The following is a 12,160-nucleotide window of genomic DNA, read 5'->3' as shown; positions in this document are numbered from 1 at the left end:
GCCGCTTCGATGTTAAAATTTCGTGTCAATCGGAGCAACGCTTGCCGAGAAAATGAATTTTTAAAATGCAGACACGTACGGCACATGGCACACGTACGGCACACGGCACACGTATGGCACACGGGACGCGGCACAGGTACGGCACCCAGCACACGTACGGAACACGGCAGACATACGGCACACGGCACGGACGTTATCTTCTCCTAAACAGTTGTGCAGATATTCATCAAACTTGGTAGTTATGATCGCCACATCGCAAGAAGGTACGAGAGCAGTATCGTTTTGCCACGCCCCCTAGGGCGGGATCAAAAGGAGAAATACTGCTGAGACACAATGTGGCCATGCCCCCTAGGGCGGGATCAAAAGGAGAAATACTGCTGAGACACAATGTGGGGTTCATCGTTTTGTGTCGTTTTCAACCCTCCTAGTACCGCAGTGTTCTTTTCCACCTGCTCCACTAATTCCCTCTGTCGCACCGTCAGCTGTTCCACCTCCTGCGTCAGGTCCTCTATGCCCCCTTGTAACTTTGCCGTGCTATTTCTCACCTCTTTCTCCATACGCTTCTCACCTCGCTTTACCTCCTCACGTACCCCCGAGACCTCCTCGCTTACACCTCGTCCTATTTCCTCCTTCATCTCCTCCCTTTTTTTAGTAGATGCCGCCCTCATCTGTTCCAATTCATCCCTCTGAGCATCCAGTTTACCTTCCAACCCGATTTTCACCTCCTCTATCTGGTTCCCCATCTGTTTGATTTCCCGGGCGGATTGCTCCCCTATTTCCCACAATTTGGCTTCCATCTTATCTTCTAGCCCCGTTAACCCATTCTTTACCTCTTTTATCCCGTTGTCTAACCCCTCAAATTTATTGTCTAAACCCTCAAATTTGTTTCCCATATTGTTTAACCCGTCTCGTAATTGCTCACTAGTCTTGGTCATAAGGGCCTCCATTTGCATCATAAAAAGGTTCAAATCCACCGGTGCTGCCACGGTCACGGGCGCCGCTAAATTTGGTGCCGCTGCAATCACGTGCGCGAGGGCGCCATTTTGTGCACCTGACACCTCCTCAACCACATTATCATTTCTCTCCTCCATTTCTTCCCTCTGGTCCTGGGTTACCCCTAACCCCTCTTTTAGTTCCCCCACCGGCATCCGATCATCTTGACCATCCATGGCACGATTTTCAAATTTCGGATTTTATAAAACAAAATTTCGGCCCACTCGTAATTTGAGTGCGCTAAGCGCTTCAGGTCCGTATCTCGCTCCCGACACCAATTGTTACGGAACCCAACGTCGGCCTCGGATCCCTTCTCGGGGGGGGGGGGGGATTAGTCCCCTCGTTTGTGACTGACCGACGTGGTCCCTGAAGCTGCACCGCGACCTCCGGAAAGGCCGGTGCACAGCCCCGTTCATGACCGCGGATAAGTTGTTAATTTGCCGAGCGGATGGCAGCCGCGGCCCGAACCGTTAACAATGACTAGACCCGATTCTCAAACGTTGGCCAAATCGTGCCACAGGTATTCAATGGGGAAAAGACAAAGACGACGGATGTGAAGAAGAGGAAGACAGAAGTAGGAAATACGAATATAATGTATTACTACTATTTACAACCAAAAGAAACCAAGGAGGAGGAAGGATAATAAAATAAAGACAGAAGGAAACAGGGAGACACAGTGCAAATTAGCTTACCTACAGTCTTAATTAATACCCCAGGACAAGACACACAAAATGGACGACAATCAAACTCACACGAATGGGGAAATTGCAGGCAGGAATGGGAGGACTGGAAGGAGAGGAAGGTCCAACGGGAACCGGAGCTGGAGCTTGATCCCGCACGGGACGTCGGGCGGGACCTCGACGGCCACCGATGCCACCACAATCCGGCTCCCGCGCCGCAGCGGGTCGAAACTGCGTGGTCTCAAAGCTGGTGGTGGTGGACTCCAAGCTGGTGGTGGTGGACTCTCTGTGGTGGACTCAACTCATCTGCTTAACTGCCTTCTTGACGCATCTGCTCGTGGGGATCCCTTACTCATCTGCCGTCCCTGGCGCAACTCTTGCTTGTCAAAGGCTTTTCGTATCTCTCACGCAACCACCCCCCAAAGGCTTCCGCGCGTGCTTATATCTCCCTCGGGCGATCAAGCCGCCGACCTCCAGGACACGCCCATCGGTGAGGTCGCCTCGGCCCTGATTGGTCGCGAGGGCTCACCGATCCCGCCCTTAGAGGTTGCGTTGGCAAGGCCACGCCTTGTTCCCGGCGCTGGGCCGACTCCTCCCACCTTCGGTTCCGAGATGACCTCGTGGCTAATGGAGTCTTGCAGCGAAAACAACAACCCACAGCTGCAGCAGAATTCAGCGAACCGCTCAATGCAGTTGGCAATTGAGGAAAGGGGAATCCATGGAGGTTCTGGGGAAATTGAAAGGGGATACTACCTTGTTTCACTTCGGTGCAATAGAGTGTCAGTTAATGGACGACATAGCCTTAACCTAATACACACAATAAGGAAATAACTACCAACAAGCAGGAAATCTATGATTGGCTAACGCGATTGTATATGACCTAACTAAGGGACGCCCTTTGACCTTTATACACAACTGGAGGAAGGAGGGTGATATTTTTACCACAATAAAAAAACACAATTCTCATTTCCACAACAATATGCAGGAAAGTTTTTGGGGGTATTTGTGTACAGTAAATAATAATAAATTATTGAAGTAATGAAATCCAGGTACATTAATGAGAATTACAAGAAACCACAATAATAGTTGTAAATTAGTGAAAATGTGAAATTTGTTTTCATCAGCTTGTTCCCTTGCTTGAGAGTCAATGAGTGGGTTCAGAATGGCACCAAGGAAGCAACTTTCAACAGAACATCGTGTGAAGATCCGAACTCTGTGACAAGAAGGGTACTCTATGAAGAAAATAGCAGAAAAGCTGAAGATCTCTTCCAAAGGTGTGAGGTACCCTTTAAATCGCATGAAAGAAACTGACTCAGCACAAGTCAATAAAATGCCAGAAAGAACCAGAAGAAACTCCTGAAGGCAAGAGCTTGAAGTTGCTCAGCTTACCCGACAGAAGAAAATCATTTCTTCAGCTGACAACTGAAATGAGAGCAGGTCTTAACACCTCTTCCAGCACTGTGTACAAAAGGTTGATTGCAGCAGGCCTCCATGGCAGAGTTGAAGCAAACAAATCACTGCTGGATCAGGTGAAAGACAGGTGACTTCGATCTAAAGACTTATCCACAGGATGAGGTGAAAAGACTGATGTTTGCAAGGCAATACCAAAATTGGACAACTGAATGATTGATTCAGGTTTTTCACACTCCAGTATCAGATTGGGAAAGTTAATGTAGTGGAAAGTTTAAAGTTGGGTTGAATGAGTTGAAGTAAAGACTTATTGCACTGCCCTCACTTTTTTTTCTTTTTTTTTTTCTGCATACAATATCGAGGCTCGTGAAAGAGCTAACATTAATCACACAAAAAGTCAAACCGACACATAAAACACAAAATAAGGGGAGCGGTAGACAAGATGGGGAGAGAGGGGGAAGGACACAAACACAACATTTGAGAGCAGGGACATCGAGAGAAATGTGGGAGGGAGAGGGCTTGGGGGGAGGTGGGAGAGGTATAAAACATGTGGACACTGCAAGGACTTCCAGAAAAGAAGTTGGGATTTCAAAAAAGTGTATCTGGGGTGAATTTGTGGGGGTAGAAAAGATCAAGGTTTTGGATGGGGGAAGATAAGAGATGGTGGTGAACAGCTGTTTTATAGACCTGGAGGGAGGACTGGGATTGAAGAGAGTGAGGGAGTTTGTTCCAGAGGTGGGAGAAAAGGGGAATGAAAGAGTGAAGGTGAGCAGAGAGCCTAGATTTTGGCAGTTTAACCATAAGAGGGTTGCTGGCAGATCTTGTGCGACCTGTAGGAATATTTGGGGGACAGAGCACAGAGAGAGCTGGGGGAGCAAGGCCGGAGAGGAGTCGGTAGAAGACAGAAAGACCACCAACCTGCCTGCGGTGAGTGAGTGAAAGGCCCTCGGAGTTAGCTTCATCGCAGGAGATTCAAATGATTCTGAAAGCTTTGGTTTCAACAGCGTGAAGCCGAGCAGGTGTGAGGCAGGAGCACCGGCCCAGAGGGGGGAACAATGTTCCATTGAGCTGCGGATGAAAGTCTTGTATGTGGTGAGGAGCTCAGGTGTGCCAAGGAAGGACTTTGCACGACGGAGGATGCCCAGTCGGCGACTGGCTTTGGAGGCCAGATTTGAAATGTGGTTTTCCCAGGAAAGATCATGGCAGATAGTGAGACCCAAAAGCTTGAGCGACAGAACTTCTTGGACAGGATTGTTGAGAAAGTAGATGGGAGGGTTTTCCAGTCGGTCTTTTCGCAGAGACATAGTAAGAGTGTGAGATTTGTCAGGATTGAAAGACATGTTCCACTTGTTTGACCAGTCTGTGATTTTGTCCAGGTCTGCAGAGATTGAGGAGGCTGCAGACTGCTGATCTGAGGGATGAGGAATGTAGCAGCAGAGAGTAGAGTCATCAGCAAAGAGATGGAGAGGATTTTCCAGAGAGTCGGAGAGATCATTGATGAAGACCAGAAAAAGCACAGGGCCCAGAACACTACCTTGGGGAACTCCAGCCAGAACAGGCAGGGGAGATGAGAGAAATCCATTCAGGGCTACACGTTGACTATGACCAGAGAGGACGTCCGCAAGCCATGCGTGGAGATTTCCATGAATACCATACGAGGAGAGTTTGGTGAGCAGAGCTGGGTGCCAGACCGTATCGAAGACATGAGTTTTATTCCCATGACTGCTCAGCAGTATCTCCTGTCCCGTGCAATGGCAAGGTGATCTTTCCAGGATTGGCTCTTAGCCAAGGAATCAATCATTCATAACTTGTGAGCCACAACTAATCCTCTGATAAAGACGATGGAAATTCACAACCCACTCCCGCCTCTGAAACCACAAATTCCGAAATACGAGTTTGATGATAAAACTTTGGAGATTTCAGTGAAAGTTGTCCAGGTAACACCTACTAAACACATACAATATATTTTTTAGATGATCAGACGGGGATCATCCATTCATTTCACATGGACTGCCCGATCAGTGTACTGAATATAGAAGTTATTATCCATCTATGTTTATGTGCATCTTTTTGTATTTTCAGAGAAATGTCCGTTTTTAGCATAGATTGTCTTATTCAGTTTTGGTTCTTGAAATAACAGTTTGGCTTTTCGTTTTTTTTTTTCAATATCATTTTTTTAATATGAAATAATTGCTTTTTTGGTCAAACAGCTGTCGATTATAAACTTCTGTATTCAGCAAAATTCCATTTTTTAAATTTATTTTCAGCAATTCATGGCAAAAAAAAAAAATCACAAGTGTGTTCATCTAAAATATGTCATCAATGGCATCATGAATGTGCAAATGGACAAATAGCCGTCAACAACGGAGACATAATGAAAAGTGCTCATTTGTTCTTTTCATTGAACACACCTCTGTTAAACTGGTGACAGCTGCCTTATTTTATGTACTTATCAAGTCATATGCATTTTTTGTGCCAAAAAAGCACGCTGACACGTAATTAAGAAAAATAAACAGAAATTATAATAACAAGACCATCACATCAGTCTGACAGTTCAACCAAATTTGTCAAATTGCCGATAAATTGCTCAGGGCTCTTCCCATAACTCCACCTTGAATCTGGTCCTACACACATTCTCAGTTCAACCATATTGCTTCAAAAGCATTCATTTAAACTGATCAAAATCAACAGCTGCCACATATGACAGCCTGGAATACATACCAAGCCCTTTGCCAGGTAGAAAAGCACTGAGTGATGGTGCCCTTCCCACCCTGTTCTCTGCACTGTTGCAAGCAAAATGTTCAAACCTTAAGAAGCATCTGTGAAGCTCATCCTTCCCCTCAACAAAGACTGGGAATTTTGGATGCCTCGCATGTGCAAGATTGTTCAAATAATTCTCTGGGCGACCTACTTGAGCATTCTGTACATCAAGATGCTTCAACTGCAAATCTTCCTCTAATCTTTCAGCTGCAGGCCTCTTATCCTCCCTTTTTGCATCGTCTTTTCCTCTCACCTTCAAGCCTTTTGGCCTCGAGTCTCACACAGATATTCTCTTGCTTGAGGATGAATCTCACAGAAGGCTCTTCAGTCTTCAAGACCCGCACACTGAACTGCTGTGCTACCGAGGAGAGATGAAAGGCTACACACTGTCCGCACAACCTCAGGAACTCTCACCCCATAGATGCACGCATTGTGCTGCACTAGACACCACTGGTGGGAAGATATATCCCAAACAAGCCCCCAGAAGCCACCAAGTCCCTGGGGTTCTTTACTCAATCGATATCCAAACCGGCAGGTGAGTGAACACCAAACCTACATTTATTTTGCAATGTAAACCACAAGTGGTACACAATGCATGGCATTTTACACAAAAAACAACTCCTGACTGGTGTTCTTCTCATTATCCCCTTCTTTGTCCTCGGATTTTACCTCTGCCACCGAAGGTCGATGGCCTTATTTATATATTCCTGAAGAAAGAACATTCACAAACTTTCCTTCCTCTGCAAACTGCTTGTATTACTTCTTGCTAGATCATTATATATCCGGAAGTAATAAGAAATCCCTTGCACCATGGGGATCTTTCTACAAAGGTTAAAGTCTAACTACAATATTATAACTTGTTCCCCCTTTTCCTTTACTCAACTTTCAGAATAAACACATTTGCCTCAATAAACACAAATAATGTTCAATCTTTTGGCCAATATAATATTTTGGAAGTATGGAATGTAAGTTTGGTTGAATTTATGCTCCAAACCAAGTAAATAATGTTTTCCTGCTCAAGAATAATGCAGTTTGTGGAATCATATTTAAATACAATGTGTCTATTTGTCTGTCTGTCTGTTCGCTTGTGGACTCGACAACGGCTTGGCGGATCCCCATTATATTTGGCATATGTGTTGTGCGTCCCCTGCGTCAGGTCAGGGACACAAATTAATTCCCCTCTTCCCCAGTCCCCGGCGAGGGTGGGTTGATGACTCGCGATTCTCGCCTGTGCACGTGACACGGTGCAGGTTGTTTACTGTCCCCTGCCGGAGTGAGGGGTTATTACTAGCCATGACACAAAAGGAATTTGCCCCTAACCTCCTCACTTTCCCTAGCCGCTTCCATATGGAGCGAGTGCTTCTAGTGTCGATAGATCTGGCCTTGCTTGCACTGCAACTTATTTTGTGGATTGTCAATGTTAGTTTGAAATGATAATAGAACAGGCAGTGGATGTTGCTGCAAGGGAAATAGTTCAATTGCGGAAGAAAACGAAGTATAATGTTCTGCAAATGCAATGCATGTTGTTGTGAAAAGTATCATTTGATATTTGGGGGAAAAAAATGATGGAAAATTATTGCTGGTAATGTAGTGACATGGTGTTATGCAAACTCATTATACTCATTGTAGCCCAGTGGCTAAGTCGAAAAATATTTCACTTTGTGGAGAAATTATGAAACTTTGCAGACAGGTGGAGGACCCCAGTAGGAATTTTTCGATTAGGACCCAACTCTGAAACGCCCCCTGGTGGCCGATAGAAATACGATTGCAGTGGCTAACCCCCCTCTCCCCCCCCCCCCCCCCCATGACAATTTGGGTGAACAGGTGATCAGTTAGCACCCCATATGAATTTACTTAGCACCCCATATTATTTCAGTGCTGCCATCTGTTTGCATTAGTTTAGGTTAAGACAGAAGATTTCCTTTTTTATGCAAGAAAGTTCTTTGCAGACATCAAAGTTCGTTATCATTATTGTATTAACGCATGTTTTCTTTTACAGGTGGAAAACCATAAACCATGTCCAGGTCATTCAAGATCGTTCCTTTTCAAGTCAATCGGATGAAAATTGAGGATTTTAGAAATTTGGCCTATGTTGACCTTTTGGACAATGTTGACCTCAAAAATAATAGGTAGTTGTATTCAGTGACCTGATATGTAAATGCTCTTCAAATTTCAAGTCAATCAGATGAAAATTGAGGATTTTAGAAATTTGACAAAGTTGTTGACCTTTGGCCTATGTTGACCTTTTGGCCTATGTTGACCTCAAAAATAATCGGTGGTTGTATTCAGTGACGTGATATGTAAATGCTCTTCAAATTTCAAGTCAATCAGATGAAAATTGAGGATTTTAGAAATTTGACAAAGTTGTTGACCTTTGGCCTATGTTGACCTTTTGGCCTATGTTGACCTCAAAAATAATCGGTGGTTGTATTCAGTGACCTGATATGTAAATGCTCTTCAAATTTCAAGTCAATCAGATGAAAATTGAGGATTTAAGAAATTTGACAAAGTTGTTGACCTTTGGCCTATGCTGAGTTGGGTCCTAATCGAAAAATGTTCCTACTGGGGTCCCCAACCTGTGTGCAAAGTTTCATAATTTCTCCACAAAGTGAAATATACTGCCATATTTTTCGACTTAGCCGCTGGGCTATTGTTCTATCTGACCTTCAGAGCACTGTGAATGTGCTGTTGAATCCTCTCCTTCTTTTTCCTAATCACTTAAAGGAAATAATCATTAGAGAAACAATGCGGCTACGGCACCTCTGACACTGTTACTCCCACCATTATAGGTCACAGTTTTCTAAGCATCCCAAGTGTGGACATTAACGACTTCGCTTTGATTACGTTGACCAAAAAAGCTACCCCACGAGTTATGTTGTTTTATGGTACTTTCTTGGGAGTCAGCATGTCTCAATCCCTGCTAATGGGTTCCACTTTGCTCAGACCTTGCTCCATTGCCTCCAGTAAGCTATAACATTGCTTCTGTGCTGACCGACTCATTCTCCAGCTTTTCGCTGCAGGAAACTCGGATAGTAAAGACACTCGGCTTTCCCTATTATGTCCCCTACAGCTGTTTGAAATGACAATGTGGTAGCTTGGAGAAACACTCAGAAATCTTTCAAAGTCATTTCTTAATGAAGCAACACATGCATGCCACTCGATGCCACATCGGCAATGAAACATATGCCGTCAGTACAATAGGCAATCCATAATGATGTTATGGAAAGGTCCAAACTATTGCTCCATGTCCCTTCGTGTTCATACAGTAACTACCTTGTGCTTTAGCCCTCCACATTGGTGGCTTTAACCATGCACCCTCCCCTCGACTATGTCTGTATTTGTTTTGTTGAACTTGGGATCACAGAGCAAACCTGATTTGCAGCCAAGGCACGCTCACTGCCATTGACCCCTAAGCCTCTTCATGTCAGCACCTGCTAACACATTCACCTCACCTCTAATCCCCACCAGTGGCCTAGCAGCCCTTGCACACATGCTGCCACACCTGATGCTGCTAGTGCTGGACATTGTGTGTTGAACAGAATCTTTCCTTTTACAGGATGACCTCGACTCCTACGTGCGACTTTGTGGCAATTCTATCCGAGCTCACTCATAATAATACCACCAGGAATACCTCTGGCTTTATATTTCTTTCCACAACCACCTAATACTTGTGTGTGTGGTGTACTATCCACCTAATGATAACGACTTCGCACACACCTCTTTCCACGAACATGTTTCACCTCAAAACCATCTATCCCAACACTCTTTTCCTCTGCCGCAGCAATTTCAACTGCCATCGCATGAGCTTCCAGGGTGTTGGCTCCACAACAACTGACCATGGCTTTGCAGCGCAGATCTTCTGTGAATCCATGGTTCTGACTCATTGTGGAAACTTTCCAACCGAAATCTCTCTAACTGGTATGTCCTTCCTCTTGTATCTGGGAGTCATTAATCTTCCATTCAACCTCTTGTTTTCCAATCCTGCTCCGCTTGGCTCCTCAGAACATGTTTGTGTTAAAGTCCAAATCTTTCTGACTTGTGAGGGACTACCACAGCATCGAAGAGTCTGGCTGTTCACTCGAGCTAACTAGAATGTACTGAAATATTCTCTCTTGCATATTCACCCTTCGACCTCCAGTCCACTGAATTATGGCCATGGAAGTCGCAATAAAGCAGCTTGCTTTTTACAAATCATTTTGCAAGGAAGTTGGATCGATCACTGTTGCTGACGTAGTCTTTCCTCTTCTCAAACAGCTTAATTTCTGATCATCAATTAGGGATTCCATTCTGGTCAATAAACGCTATGCTTCAGCTTCTTTCTCAACAATGTGTGGAGGCCCTATCAATCTTAAACATGAGGTCAGGGATGTCTCTCTGGAGATATGCAGGGTATTTAATAGCCTGGCACCCTGCTATCCCTTGCCAACCTTTCTGCCTGTGGCATCTAAAGCCAGCTTTGTCTCTGGCTTGCTGATGACCTCCACTCAAATATTCAGTGTGAGGTCCTCAATGGAATCCTGTCATCTCTCCCAGTATAGGATGAAGTTCTCCATGGCAAGATCATATACGTGAGACTGGAGTTCCACATGACAGCATCATAGTTCCCCATGGCAGCTTCATATACTTGAATGATCTCTATTGTATCGGTACCATGGATAACCCTGTTCTACACGTTGCAGATAATTCCACTTTATTCCATACTAAAACCTATCCTAAAAGACAAGATGGCAGCATCTCTGTGTACAGGAAAAGGGTCAAATGGTGCTAAGACAAATGTCATTTAATCAAGGACTTTTCTTTTAAACTATACAGTACATTTCCACACTCAACAACTTGAGGTTCACTATCTTGAGCTCCCAGGACTCGCCATAAGTACTCACATCTTCGAGAAAAAACATGTATTCAGGCTGGCCACCAAGGCTATCCAGAGACTCGGCATCATCCATTATGTCATATCCTTCCTTGATAATCTCAACTCATCATTACCTACAAGGCCTTTGTCCATAGATCAATGCAATACTGATATTTCCACTTGGCATGTGCCCTTGATTATCACATCTCTCTCCTGAATGCTATGGAATCTAAAACTCTCAACATCATTGGCATCTCCCACAAAACTGAAGAACAAGGTCTGCTGCTTTTCATTCACAGACAGGTTGGTGGCCACTCTTTTCGACTGACTGTCTGCTCCTGTTCCCTCTGATCTTTAAGCCCTCTCCAGTTGCACAGGGGAGCACATATTCTTCCAGCACCCCTCCTATTGCTAAACTATCGAAGACCAGGCTTACTGCTCACCTCAAATCCTTTGTTGCTCTTTTCTCCCGCTTGTGGAACTGCATTCCTTAGGTAATGCATTCCCACATTTACTTTTAGGGCTTCAAGGTGGCAGTGCACTACCATCTCGTGTCCTCCATCTCTACCCACTAACACTAATAACTCATATTAAAAGCTCCCTTCCCTTACCCTCAGGATATTTCTCCCTTGTCCTTTTTCGTGCTTTCATCGTTCACTTGCTTGTTACATCCAACCCTAGTCCCACTGTCTTTTCGTTGTCTTTCTTTGTTCGGTCACATTTTCATCCTGCTCTTGCATCAGTCTAAACTTTGACCAAAATAATATGAGTTTTTGGGGGTCTTTAATTGTCTTTTTGGTCCTCTGGGTCTTTAAGGTATTTTGGGTCCTCTAGGTCTTTTGGGTCTTTGTGGCTGGGACTTTGGAGTATTTAGGGTCCTCGAGGTCTTTTGGTTATTTTTTGTCTTCAGAGTTTTTTGGGTATTTTGGGTTATCTGGGTATTTACGGGTCTTTAGGACCTTTTGGATCATTTTGGGTATTTTGGGTTGTGGGGTTGTTTTGCGTCTTTTGAGTCTTCAGGGTTTTTTGGGTCCTCTCGTTCTTTAATGGTCTTTACATGAATTCCATGAAAATCGTCACCCACGTGTAAAAAATTAAATCCATTAACTTATACTCCTTGTGCTGATTTTATTGTGCCATATATCTCGTAGGTTTTGGTTATAAACAAAAAGAAACGCTAACTTTTAATTTCGTTTTGTATCAAGGATATTTGGCTTGGCTAACCCCCGCTTTTGGATATTTGGCTATTTAATTTGGCTAACCCCCGCTCTAGTAGGGAAAATGGCCTTTAAAATGCATGTTGTGTGTTGTTGTGTATCAAGGAGATAACTAGGCCTAGCGGTCAGAGTAGCTTAATAATAACCGTTACATGTTCAATGATGAAATTAAAATAAATTTGTTAATTTGTTTAATTGCTTATTATTTGTTCCTCCATCCGAGTTCTGTATATCCACAACTTTCTCTA

General features: G+C 44.2%; 1 protein-coding gene across 10 annotated transcripts in view; it reads left to right on the top strand.

The window, feature by feature from the left end:
* The window catches only part of LOC137438712 (neuronal cell adhesion molecule), a 509,305-nt gene that overhangs the window by 261,803 nt on the left and 235,342 nt on the right, over window positions 1-12,160 (top strand). The window contains exon 2 of one of the 10 annotated variants that reach the window (XM_068134026.2): window positions 9,625-9,761. The exons of the other annotated variants lie outside the window; for them this stretch is intronic. The gene's annotated coding sequence lies outside the window, so the exon portion shown is untranslated. The remainder of the gene's footprint in view (window positions 1-9,624; window positions 9,762-12,160) is intronic. 10 annotated transcript variants of the gene reach the window in all.

This window comes from Myxine glutinosa, chromosome 1, assembly GCF_964187855.1.
Source record: "Myxine glutinosa chromosome 1, kmMyxGlut1.1, whole genome shotgun sequence".
Taxonomy (NCBI): Eukaryota; Metazoa; Chordata; class Myxini; order Myxiniformes; family Myxinidae; genus Myxine; species Myxine glutinosa.
The sequence above is the reverse complement of the archived record's forward strand: the minus strand, read 5'-3'. Positions and strand labels throughout refer to the sequence as shown.